General features: G+C 35.4%; 1 long non-coding RNA gene across 1 annotated transcript in view; it reads left to right on the top strand.

Annotated features, from left to right (window-relative positions):
- LOC308610282 overlaps nt 1-12,785 on the top strand; it is a 41,914-nt gene that overhangs the window by 18,887 nt on the left and 10,242 nt on the right. Inside the window, exon 3 of the long non-coding RNA XR_014014496.1 lies at nt 6,960-7,043. This is a non-coding gene — a long non-coding RNA (uncharacterized lncRNA). The remainder of the gene's footprint in view (nt 1-6,959; nt 7,044-12,785) is intronic.

Genomic DNA, 12,785 nt, shown 5'->3' with positions numbered 1-12,785 from the left:
GTTGGAAAAGTCCCATTCCAGCAGCATATGCCTGATGTCACAGATTAGTAGGTTTGGGATCAGAGGTGCCTCAAATTCCCAGGAGAGACCAGGGACACAGTTTGCATTATACCACCCTTACTGCCTGTGCAATGAAGGCCTTTGCTTTCTTAGATTATCCTTGGAAATGAATTTTCACATTATAGGGGCTATATCATCCGTGCCCTCTCCATCTGAAAGTATGCTTATTTCATCCATGGTAAGGATTTATTCTAAGCCTGAAAAGTTACCTCTGGGTCGTTCCATAAAAAGGCTTACTGATTTGAGTCACTCTTTGAAATTAATGAAAGGTCTTACTCCTCAATGGCCAGATGATGGATCCTTTAAATTTGCTGTATTTAAAAGATTCCCTTTTTGAGAGCTCTCATCATAAACAGCTGTCATATTGGTATTTATGGAAGGATCAAATTGAAAGGAAAAATCATGTATAACAGCTAGCCTTAGGGAATCGTTATGAAGATGAAATAACAGAAATTAAAGATCCAACATGAATTCCCCTTTTTAAGAAAAATTTTAAAAATTGCCCCATCTCCTCAGCAATTCCTTAGGCCCTCCTACAAATAATTAGGAAAAGATCAGTTGGAAGCCAATATTCAAGAGCTAATAGAAACAATTATCTTTGTCTTCCAAATCTCTACAAAACCAGAAATGCAACTTAGGAACAAGTCAAGGCCCATTTATCTTCACCAACCCTGAAACCTATTCCTCTCAAATTCTTGTAGATATTATATAAGTTGAGGATAATTGGAGCAAAATTGCCCTGTACTTAAGAAGAAAAAGTTTTTAAAATAATAATTACCCTGAAACTTATGATAATAGAAAAATACACTCCAAAACTCACAGAAGAAAATTTACACTTTTTTCTCTGTCCCTTAAAGTTATAAATCTTACCATGTCTTTGAAATGTAAACACAGCCACATTGCCTGAGACTGAGCCCAGATTATCTCAATTGTTAGAACCTGAAACTAAAATTTAAAGAAAAAAAAGGAAAGAGGTTTTTTTTTTAAACAAAAACCACCAGAAAAACCCTCTCTTGCTCAAACTCTAAATCACAGTCTCCTTAAAATTGTTGATCAAGGGCAAGTACACTTAAAGGGCAAGAAGACTTAAAAGTCTTCTCCATAAATAATAAAAGACTGTAGCTATCTGAGTGAGTAAACTTAATTTATTCCAACAAGCAATATAAAAAGTCTCAAAAATATAACAAAAACGAATACAAATATTTTTCAAATTCACATGATCTAGGATAATTTTTGGTAAGTAAAATCTAGTTCAGGTTTAATGGTTTAATTAATACAGACATATCTTAAGAGTTATCAGCATTAAGTATAATAGCTTTATGCTATGTAGTTTTACTAAAAGTCAAATAAGCTCATGTTATCTCTTTTACAAAATTTCTCAGAAAAAAGTAATAATAATAATAATTTAAGATGATGGCTAACACTACTTTAACATCTTATGAAATTGTCATGAGTAATCTGAGTGATTGTTAAGAACAAATTAATTAAATAGACATAAGATAAGAATTCTTTTAGGTAAACTTTTTTTAGCAATAATTGTTTTTGCTATGTCAACTTAAATAGTTTTCTAAATGTCTTTGATAAATTGTACCCTTAGAGTTTTGCTAAGTTAAATTAAATGAATTGAATGTCTAGATCATTTCCAACTAAGACAAAATACTGAAATATTAATTGCTGAACGAGTCTAAGTTTACCTACTTTTGACCTCTTATTACACACTAAATATGTTTGGTTCTATTAGTAGACATGTCTTGTGCTTCATTAAAAGCTTGTACTATGAAGTAGAATATGTTTCTAGAAATTATGAAATGTATTTATAAGTTTGCCAAGCCACAAAATACTTACACAGTTAATAATTTTTAACTTTATCTTTACAAAAAAATTAAAGCTTCAAAGGATTAAGAATTGTAAATAATATATGTGGTTAAAGCTACTAGGAATTATAAGGAAATTAGAATATATTTGGGGGTAAGAAAAAGTGTACGGTATGGAGATGTTTTTGTTAATGTAAAAACTTTGTTAAGTGAGTTTTGTCCTAAAGCTGGTAACTTCTAAATGGGAAAGAGAACAAGGGACAAATCAAAATGGACAGAGAAAGTTGTAAGAGGTTTGTTAAAGAGGAATCTTTAGAAAGGAATTTTATGTGTAGTCAGGTCTAAGATTGGAATGAATTTAATAAAGTGATTGAGTTTTAATATCCAAAGTAAGCTGGTAGAAAATTAAAATTTGTTTTTTCTCTCTTTTTGCAAAATTTTCTTAATTATTGGTCTGCTCTTAATGAGAAATTGTAAACAAAGACTTTTTTTTACATTTAATGTAATCTGTCTGGCAAAACAAATATTGTACATTTTGTCTTTATGAGTCTTTGATAATTTTGAAGAAAAACTGAGTGCTTTCAATATTAAAAGAGCTAAGTCTTTTTACACTATTTAACTATCTGTATTTACATGTGAATCTTTGTCACTCTGATTAAATTGATAACTAAATATTAATTCACAGTGACATATGATCATATTTGACAAAGTGTTTTAAAACATTTTTATTTTTGAAAAAGTAGATTTTCCCCCAAGTCAAATTCTAAATGAAGTCTTATTGACCTGGAAATAACGTTCAGGTTTTCCAGAGGCCCCTTGGAACACCTTAAAAGATTTGTTTTATCTTATTAGAAAAGAGAGCTATGAAACTCATTAGGCTTATTTGGTATGTTACTTACATGGGAAGCATGGCTAAATAAATGATCATAAACCCTAGGTTATATCATAAGGGTGAATGTTATTAATATAAATGTTCTCGAAAGTATATGAAATTCCTAAAATTGGATATGTCCTAGTATAATGTTATCAGTCATAATTCTAGTTATTATCTTAAATGTTTTGTGTCACAGAGATAAATTTTCTTGTCAATTCCATTAGAATGAATCAAATTTTTAGTAATGGATATTTGTCTTTTATTACTTAGACAATGGTTTTACTCAGATGCTTTTACAAAAGCTTCCTGAAAATGTGTTTCATGTTCAGAGAAATTCATGGAAAAGGATCTGACAAGTATTCTAGAACACAAGTTTCTGATGAATTTCAAATCATTACACTGAACTGAGTAAGAATTTACAAAACCCTAATGGAGAAATTGATGGTTTCATAAAACTTCTAACAAAAGATCAAACAAAACAAGAATTAATTACATGGGACTAAGTAAACTGAAGAAGATGGTTATAATATTTTATGATTTTAAAAATAAATTTATTTATTTTATTTATTTTTGGCTGCATTGGGTCTTTGTTGCTGTGTGTGGGCTTTCTCTAGTTGCAGCGAATGGCAGCTACTCTTTGTTGTGGTGCGTGGGCTTCTCATTGCAGTGGCTTCTCTTGTTGTAGAGCATGGGCTCTAGGTGCATGGGCTTCAGTAGTTGTGGCTCGTGGGCTTTAGTAGTTGTGGCTCAATGGCTGTAGAACGCAGGCTCAGTAGTTGTGGCGTGTGGGCTTAGTTGCTCTGCGGCATGTGGGATCTTCCTGGACCAGGGCTTGAACCCATGTCCCCTGCACTGGCAGGCAGATTCTTAAACACTGTGCCACCAGGAAAGCCCCATTTTATGATTTTTTTTCGTGGTACGCGGGCCTCTCACTGTTGTGGCCTCTCCCGTTGCGGAGCACAGGCTCCGGACGCGCAGGCTCAGCAGCCATGGCTCACAGGCTCATATCAATCAGTGTGATACACCACATCAATGAATTCAGTAAAGTCACAGAATACAAAATTAATACACAGAAATCTCTTTCATTCCTATACACTAAAAACAAAAGATCAGAAAGAGAAATTATGGAAGGAATCCCATTTACCATCACATCAAAAAGAAAAAATACCTATGAATAAATCTATCTAAGGAGACAAAAGACCTGTATTCTGAAAACTCTAAGATGCTGATGAAAGAAATCGAAAGTGACACAAACAGATGGAGAGATATACCATGTGCTTGGATTGGAAGAATCAATACTGTCAAAATGACTATACTACTTAAGGCAATCTACAGATTCAATGCAATCCCTATTAAATTACCAGTGGAATTTTTATTTTAAGATTTTTTTCATGTGGACCATTTTTAAAGTCTTTATTGAATTTGTTACAATATTGCTTCTGTTTTATGTTTTTGTTTTTGTTATTTTGTGTGTTTTTTTTTTTTTTTTGGTTGCATTGCATGTGGGATCCCAACTCCCTGACCAGGGATCGAAGCTGCATCCTCCTCATTGGAAGGTGAAGTCCCAACCACCGGACCACCAGGGAAGCCCCCACCAATGGCATTTTTCACAGAACTGGAACAGAAAATTTTAAAATTTGTACAGAAACACAAACCCCCCAAATAGCCAAAGCATACTATGAAAGCAAAAATGGAGTTGGAGGAATCAGGCTCACTGTCTTCAGACTATATTACAAAGCTACAGTAATCAGTATGGTACTTGCACAAAAACAGAAATATAGATCAATGGAACAGAATAGAAAGCCCAGAAATAAACCCACACAACTATGGTCAATTAATCTATAACAAAGGAGGCAGGACTATACAATGGAGAAAAGACAGTCTCTTCAATAAGTGGTACTGGGAAAACTGGACAGCTACATGTAAAAAAATGAAATTAGAACAATTTTCTAACACCACAGACAAAAATAAACTCAAAATGCATTAAAGACCTAAATGTAAGACTGGATATTATAAAACTCTTAGAGGAAAATACAGGCAGAACACTCTTTCACAGCAGCAATATCTTTTTGGATCCACCTCCTAGAGGAAAGAAAACAAAAACTAAAATAAACAAATGGGACCTAATAAAACTTAAAAGCTTTTGCACAGCAAAGGAAACCATAAACAAAACAAAAAGACAACCTACAGAATGGGAGAAAATATTTGCAAATGATGAGACTGACAATGGAATAATCTCCAAAGTATACAAATAGCTCATGCAGCTCAATATCAAAAAAGCAAACAACCCAATCAAAAAATGGACAGAAGATCTAAACAGACATTTCTCCAAAGAAGACATACTGATGGGCAAAAAGCACATGAAAATCTGCCACACATCGCTAATTATTAGAGAAATGCAAATCAAAACTACAATGAGGTATCACCTCACACCAGTCAGAGTAACCATCATCAAAACGTCTACAAACTGTAGACTACAAAAATGTTGGAGAGGGTGTGGAGAAAAGGAGTCCTCCTACACTGTTGGTGGGAATGTAAATTGGTTCAACCACTATGGAGAATATTATGGGATTCCTTAAAAAACTAAAAATAGAACTACCATATGATCCAGCAATCCTACTCTTAGGCATGTATCTGGAGAAAATTATACTTCCAAAAGATACATGCACCCCAGTGTTCAGTGCAGCACTGTTCACAATAACCAGGATATGAAAGCAATTTAAATGTCCATTGACAGATGAATGGATAAAGAAGATGTGGTACATATATACAATGGAATATTACCCAGCCATAAAAATGAATGAAATAATGCCATTTGCAGTAACATGAATTGACATAGAGATGATCATACTAAGTGAAGTCATTCAGAGAAAGACAAATATCATATGATATCACTTATCTGTGGAATCTAAAAAAATGATACAAATGAACTTAATTACAGAAGAGAAACAGACTCACAGACTTAAAAAACAAACTTATGGTTACTAAAGTGAAAAGGTATGGGGAGGGATAAATTAGGAGTTTGGATTCACATATACACACTACTATATATAAAATAGATAATCAACAAGACCCTACTGTATAGCAAAGGGAACTCTACTCAATATTCTGTAATAACCTATATGGCAAAAGAATCTGAAAAAGAATGGATATGTGTATATATATAACTGAATCATTTTGCTGTACACCTGAAACTAATTCAACATTGTAAATCAACTATACTTCAATATAAAATTAAAATTAATTAAAAAAAAAAGATTAAAAAAAGAAGTGTCTTCCAATGCAAGGATCAGATCAAAGAACATGAATGGAATATTCCTACTGGGATGATTAGGAGGATAACACATCCTTGGTAGGTGCAGAGCCTGTTCACTTATCCTCTGACTTTCCTTGTTCCCTTTCTCTACTACATCCAATTAAGCAGATAAAAAGTTTGAGAAAGCTGCCTCTTCCTTCACCAGTGCCAAGCAGGACAAACTCAAAGAGCCATTTGTCTGTCTTCCTCTGATGTTGCTTCTTCATGTTTGAGCTATTGGGAGGAGAGAGAGGCAATAAATTCTCTTAATAAAAGCAAAAAATAAAAATAAAAAATAAGCCTATATGGTCAGTCACAATCCTTGCTATACTTATATAAATAAGACCAAGTTTATTGAATCTAGACTTATTTTGCAAACAAATTTGTCTTAATTTGGCTATCTTTGATAGAAATGAGGGTGATTTTAGAGAGAAAAATTATCTTTCGATAGAAACCAAAATACATACTGTGGATATTAGATTCTAGTGCTATTAATTTTCCTTGAAGTTTTGTTAATTACCTGAAAACTGGACTGTATCCTGAATTTTTCTAGTTTCCTCCACTACCTGACTACAACTCTCCAAACTAGTGTTTCCAATTTTTCTCCCACCCTTTTGACTTGGAATAATTGAAACTAAAACTGCCTTTTTTTCTGAAGTCCTGCATACTGAAGGTAGATATCTTAATATAAACTTCAGAGAAATCTCCACAGCAGCTCATGTTTAGACAGTCTTCTTCGTTCCTGTTGCTATATGGACCACTCAGAAAGTTTACCTGAACATCTGATGGACATTCAAACTACAAAAGATGCTTTAACCCTGACATTTAGAGATCTTCTCAACTGTCTACCCTCAGAACTCAAAAACTGATATGAAATTTGCCTCAATTATTAACCATTGTTTTTTTGTCTCCATAGCAATGCCTCTTATTAAATACCTGATTGCTTGTACAGTAAGCTTAACTTCTACTTGGAAATACTGCTTTGGAAGAGAAAATTAAGGTAAAATGATCATATGGATGGACTCTAATCCAATATGACTTGTATCTTTATAAGGCGGGAATATTAGAACACAGACATGCACAGACTGAGGGGCAACCATGTGAGGACACAGCGAGAAGGTAGCCATCAAAGGAGAGAGACCTCAAAGAAACTAAACTTGATACTTTGATCTTGGACTTCTAGCCTCTAGAACTATGAGAAAATATATTTTGTTGTTTAAGCCACCTAGTAGCCAGTGTGGTCTTTTGTTATGGCAGCCCTAGCAAACAAATACAATCACTATTAGGGAAAAAAAAATCATGTGCTTTGTTATTCCAGTAGAATGATTTTAACACTGATTACTTCTTACCTTGAGATTATAAAAGACAGTGATAAACATTACTGTAGAGTATATATGAGTTGTGTCCTATGAAACAAAGGTAGTTAACAAACACCTCTCAGCTGTAGATGATGCCATGTGTTCATCTGATCAGCAAGAGGACATGAGTGGAAGGGAGAACCTTTTCTGCTTCAGACAAGCAACTTCCTGGGTTACCCTGAGTATGACAAAGAGGGCCATTGCTTGGGGACCAGGTCTCCAAGCAGTCACAACAGGCCTCAGGAACCCACAAGAAAACTGTGAAGGAAGAATATTACTAGCCAGGCCCATATGAATCTTTTCCTCCCATCACTGCTCTTTTGTGAAAAATTCTTCCAAATACACATTTTTGTCCCAAAATATCATGTTGGACGTTCGCTACTAGGAGCAAATTTTTCTAGCATCTCTGTTGGATGAATTTTCACACTTGCAAAATCACTCAGAAAAGAGTTCATCCTCCCAACACCTCCCCTGCACCAGTGTCCCCCTAAACAGCATCTGACCACAATATGAAGGAACTTACCTCCCAGGTAAACAGGTGCTTTAATGTGATTTAATTATCTCTGCATCCTCTCCCTGGTCTCCCTGTGAAATCCAGTCACCTCTTTGCATTAAAGCATTTCTGTGAGAAGCCCTGTAAGGTGCTGGCTATTCTCAATTCTGTCCTGCTGGTTTCTCTGAAGTGCCTAGAAGCTGTCCTCTCCACACACAAACTGTTCTGACAAACTTCATTTGAATGATTTGGATTTTAATTCTCAATTTGCTTCTGTTCCTAAGCCTTAAAGCTTTTTTTTTTTTTTTTTTTTTTTTACCAATTCAGAAAAAAGCATCATTAAAAAAAAGACAAGGTTGGGCGTCCCTCGTGGCGCAGTGGTTGAGAGTCCGCCTGCCGATGCAGGGGACACGGGTTCGTGCCCCGGTCCGGGAACATCCCACGTGCCGCGGAGCGGCTGGAGCCGTGAGCCATGACCGCTGAGCCTGCGTGTCCGGAGCCTGTGCTCTGCAAGGGGAGAGGCCACAACAGTGAGAGGCCTGCGTACCGGAAAAAAAAAAAAAAGACAAGGCTACTCGCAGATCTAACATGCTAAGCTTTAACTTAGTACGTTCTTAGGACTGATGTTTTCCAAGGAACAAACTTTCTTGTTTCCTGTGTACAAAAAGTGAGAAAAAATAAAAATAGTGGTATCTTCACAGTTGAGTTCTTAACATATTTTCTGATATATGTAAAAAGAGAAAAATTGGCAAAATGAGTACCAACATTTTTAAAAATAATAATTAAGCCTAAATCCCTGGATTTACCAATTTTATAAAATAAGAAAGTAACATTTTATAAAATACAATTTTATGAAATATGATTTTATAAAATTTGTTTAGCTAAGTAACAAATGATTTGCCCAAAAAACAGATTTAGCAGGTGGAGTCCAGGGGGCACATTCTACAAAATAAATTTATTGACACTGTAAAGGGTTACTAGCATAAAATTGTGGTGGGAATAAAAAGGGCAGTGACCTTCCTCCTGAAGTTTAGGAGTGACCCCTGAAGTGAGAGATATCTGAGTTGAAGTTGTCACTGGAAACAAATGGTAGAGACAAATCACAGAGAGCAGACTGTATCAATTCCAGCTTCTGGACTCAGAGAAGGAAGGAAGAGCTTCAGATTTCATTGCAGAGAATGAGGCTGAGAAACTTTAAAATCAGATGCTTTTTCCCAGATCCAGGGGGCCAGCTAATGCACAAAAATGCTTAAAGCCACATAGGTATGTCACCTTTATTTCTTAGAGAAGATGTTAGCATTTTCTAAATCCTCATCTACCGTGCCTGGCATGCATTATTTTATAGCTTTCTGGAAGTTTCATCAGCACCACTGGTATATCTGTAGTACGATGTGTGTGTGGAGAGTACAGAATGCAGGTCCGGGCTGGGGGCAACGGACTCTTCTAGCTACCACAGTGAGTGGTGCCCCTGCAAACCTGAGTAAGGAAGACAACTTGCCTTTGGGTGGGTAGTGTTACAATCTGCATGTCTCGGGGCACAAATGTAAAGACCGACCCTGTTCTGGGAATGATGATGATTCTGACTGACCTCAAAGGGGTAATTATGAAACCCCTGGATCATCAGGATCTGGATGTTCCCTACTTTTTCCATGGTGTGATCATGACCGAAAGTGTGGCTGTAGATATCTGGGAACATTTCCAGAAATGTCCTCCTGTAGGAGTTAATTATAAAGTAAATGTGTATAAAAGAGAAAATAATATTGAAACCTATCAAGGGGAGTAGATCTTAAGGGTTAATATTGTAGATGGACTACTTTGGAAAAAAATCTTTTTCCCTTGGAGTATTAAGAAGTCATCGCATAATTGCCATCTCTCCACATTTTGTTCTAGAGTGCCTGGTTTATTGATATCAGTGTGAGACCTGTTTTAAATAAAAATCTATTTGTAAAAATCCGGATCTGTAATATGTTCTAAATATCATTATAGTGTCTTTTAACTATAGATTAAAAATCACTTCATTTTCAACAAAATATTTTGATGTAAACATCAAATGTTTTGAAAACAAAGGGGATCTGTTTTTGTTGTTTTCTCTTATCTAATTTTTGTATCCATTTTGTCTGGGCATATTAAATGGTAAAAATATTGATAAGATTTGCACTAGGTGAATCTTCTTAAAAAGAAAATACTGAAGGCCACAGAGTCTGGGAATATTAATATCTTTTTAATAGATTGATCCCCCTTGATTTCTTATTGTGGAGTAAAGGTACAAGTTTTTCCATGAAAATTAGACACACAAATCATCTGACAGAATGTATGACAGATGGAAAATGATTGATGGGAATTTTGCTTTAATGCACATTGTTCGTTGTAATTTTGCCCAGCTTAATGAACTGTGAATTAATAATGAGGAGCAACACATTCAACGTATTATAGTAATAAAGTGCTTTTATGGACATTTTTCATGTTTCCAGACTTTCTTGGCCACGCTGAACAATTTTAACTCAAAGGATTAAGAAATAATCGCTTATTTCACTGTGTTAAAATAGTCAACTTTGAAAAGGATATTTTCCGGTATGAACTTTTTCCTAATTGATCCCATTTGGTTCTGATCAGTAAACTTACCTGAGTAAGCTGCACTATTGAAACAAAGTGATCTGATAGAGCCTTAGGTGACGTCCGTGACCACAGTCCATTGGTTTCTGCTTCAACGACGTAAGGGAGTAAAGGGAAAAACTAATACTGATACATTTTTTAATTAGGAGAATAGAAAAACTAAATTTCTTGTAGAAATAAGCCCAAGGAGTCCTCGTGTCAGCCCTGCTCCTCTTAAAAGACCGCGACGCTGTAATACCAATGGGAAATCTGGGAGAGAACCAGCTGTCATTAAAATAGATTTTACCAAGGCAAGGACAATAGGTTGCTTATTAGCAGTGAGAAATCAGTAGTCTTTTAGAAGTGTACCCTTTGGAACGTGTGAGCTATGTAATAAATGAAAGCCTTTCATTATTCATTGTTATAAGCCACATGTAGATTAAATGTACACTACCTTCAATTCAGATATTAAGATATCCCTCCCTCAGTAATTTTATGAGGTAACATGTATAATGTCAAGCATAGGCTAAGTCATATATTTTATAATCTTTCAAAACTTTTTAAAGCAATGTGTTAACCCTATAATGAATATAAAATGGATCCTAACTGCATGTCTTAGAAAATGTGCATTTCATAGAATTATTGAAGAATGAATCCTTAATAGCCCATCTTTTTAAGTATGTTAGCTGAACGTTATGATTGTGTAATATCATTTTAGGGCATTACCACATTTTAAGAAATAAAATAATATTCAGAAGCATAATTTTGCCAGAATGTAAAATTTAAAACCAGAAATTTGACTTGTGAAAAATCCTCACATGATTATTGGCCTGTTAAAAACTAAAGCAAACCCCACAAACCTGATGCAAGCTATTATGTGCAAAATAACGTGCTAGCTACACAGCCCTCTGGGAAGTGAATGTGAGTCCGGATGCTTCTTTCTTGGTTTATTTCATTCCTAGAGTACCTTTGTTGCAGGTTTTTCTTATGTTTCCAAAGGAAACAAGTAAGCCATCTCAAGTTTAAGTTCTGTCCTCAATAAAGTAAAAAATGTGCCAGATACCATTTGACTGGATGATAACTAAACTGGACAAATATTTTCTCTCACTGGAGACTGACAGTGTTTTAGTTGTGCTTAAAATTTGTGATTCTCCTAAAAAAAGAGTACAAATGAAAACTTATGGTTACCAGGAGATAAGGGGGGAAGGATAAATTGGGAGATTGGGATTGACATATACACACGACTATATACAAAATAGGTAATAATAACCTACTGTATAGCACGGGGAACTCTACTCAATACTCTGTAATGGCCTCTATGGGAAAAGAATCTTTTAAAAAAGTGGACATATGTATATGTATAACTGGCTCCCTTTGCTGTACACCTGAAACTAACACAAATTTGTAACTCAACTATACTCCAATAAAAATCTTTTAAAATAAAAAAATAGAGTACTACATGCATTTCTAAGAAATAAACATTATTTTCTTCATTCTTCTAAAATAAATAAAAATAAAATAATGTAATATGTGATCTTCAAGCTAATGAACACCTAGGAATGAAATTTGAAAATCTACATTTGGAATGTATAATTCTTTTGTTCAGAGGCAGTGACATTCCAAAAGAACAAAACTTCTCAAACATTTCCCCATTTAGAGTAATGCTGACAGTGAGTGTCTGGTGGATCTCAGAGGGGCACAACTGATAATATATTTATCATGCTGCCAGTTTGCTAAGTGGTTTCATATTCACTAAGAAAGACTTGTCAATGGATACTGAAGAATAGATGTGAGGTCTCTGTGAGGTCTCTGTGTGTTGTCTCTGGGTGAGATTTCTGTGTGAAGTCTCTGTATGAGGTCCCTTTGGAAGGTATCTCTGGGAAATCTGTTAAATCTGTGCTAGGTTTCTGTCTGAGGGTCTGTGAAGCAACATGAGGTCCCTGTGTGAGGTCTCAGTATGTGATCTCTGAGAAAGGTGTTTGTGTGAGAAGTCTCTCGAGAGGTGTGTCCGTGAAGTCTTTGTGTATTGTCTCTGGGTCTCTCCATTTCTTTTTTTCTTTTGGTCTCTCAATTTCTTGTCTTACTGTACCTTATGGAAGACGGAACAGCAAGAGAAGGGCAAAGGGACTTGCTTCTTTCTGTTTTCTTGCTGTTCCATCAGCATCACCTGTCTGTGGCACTCTCCCAGCAGGAGCCAGGGGGGTCCAAGTCCAGCTTCCCCATATTCCCAGAACTCACTTCTGGGTGCCCCTGAGAGGACCCAGCAGCAGCCAGGCTCAGGTCCCAGCCCTGTCAACTC

This window comes from Mesoplodon bidens (genome assembly GCF_964165515.1).
Source record: "Mesoplodon bidens genome assembly, contig: HAP1_SCAFFOLD_349, whole genome shotgun sequence".
Taxonomy (NCBI): Eukaryota; Metazoa; Chordata; class Mammalia; order Artiodactyla; family Ziphiidae; genus Mesoplodon; species Mesoplodon bidens.
This window is presented reverse-complemented; position numbering and strand designations above follow the sequence as displayed.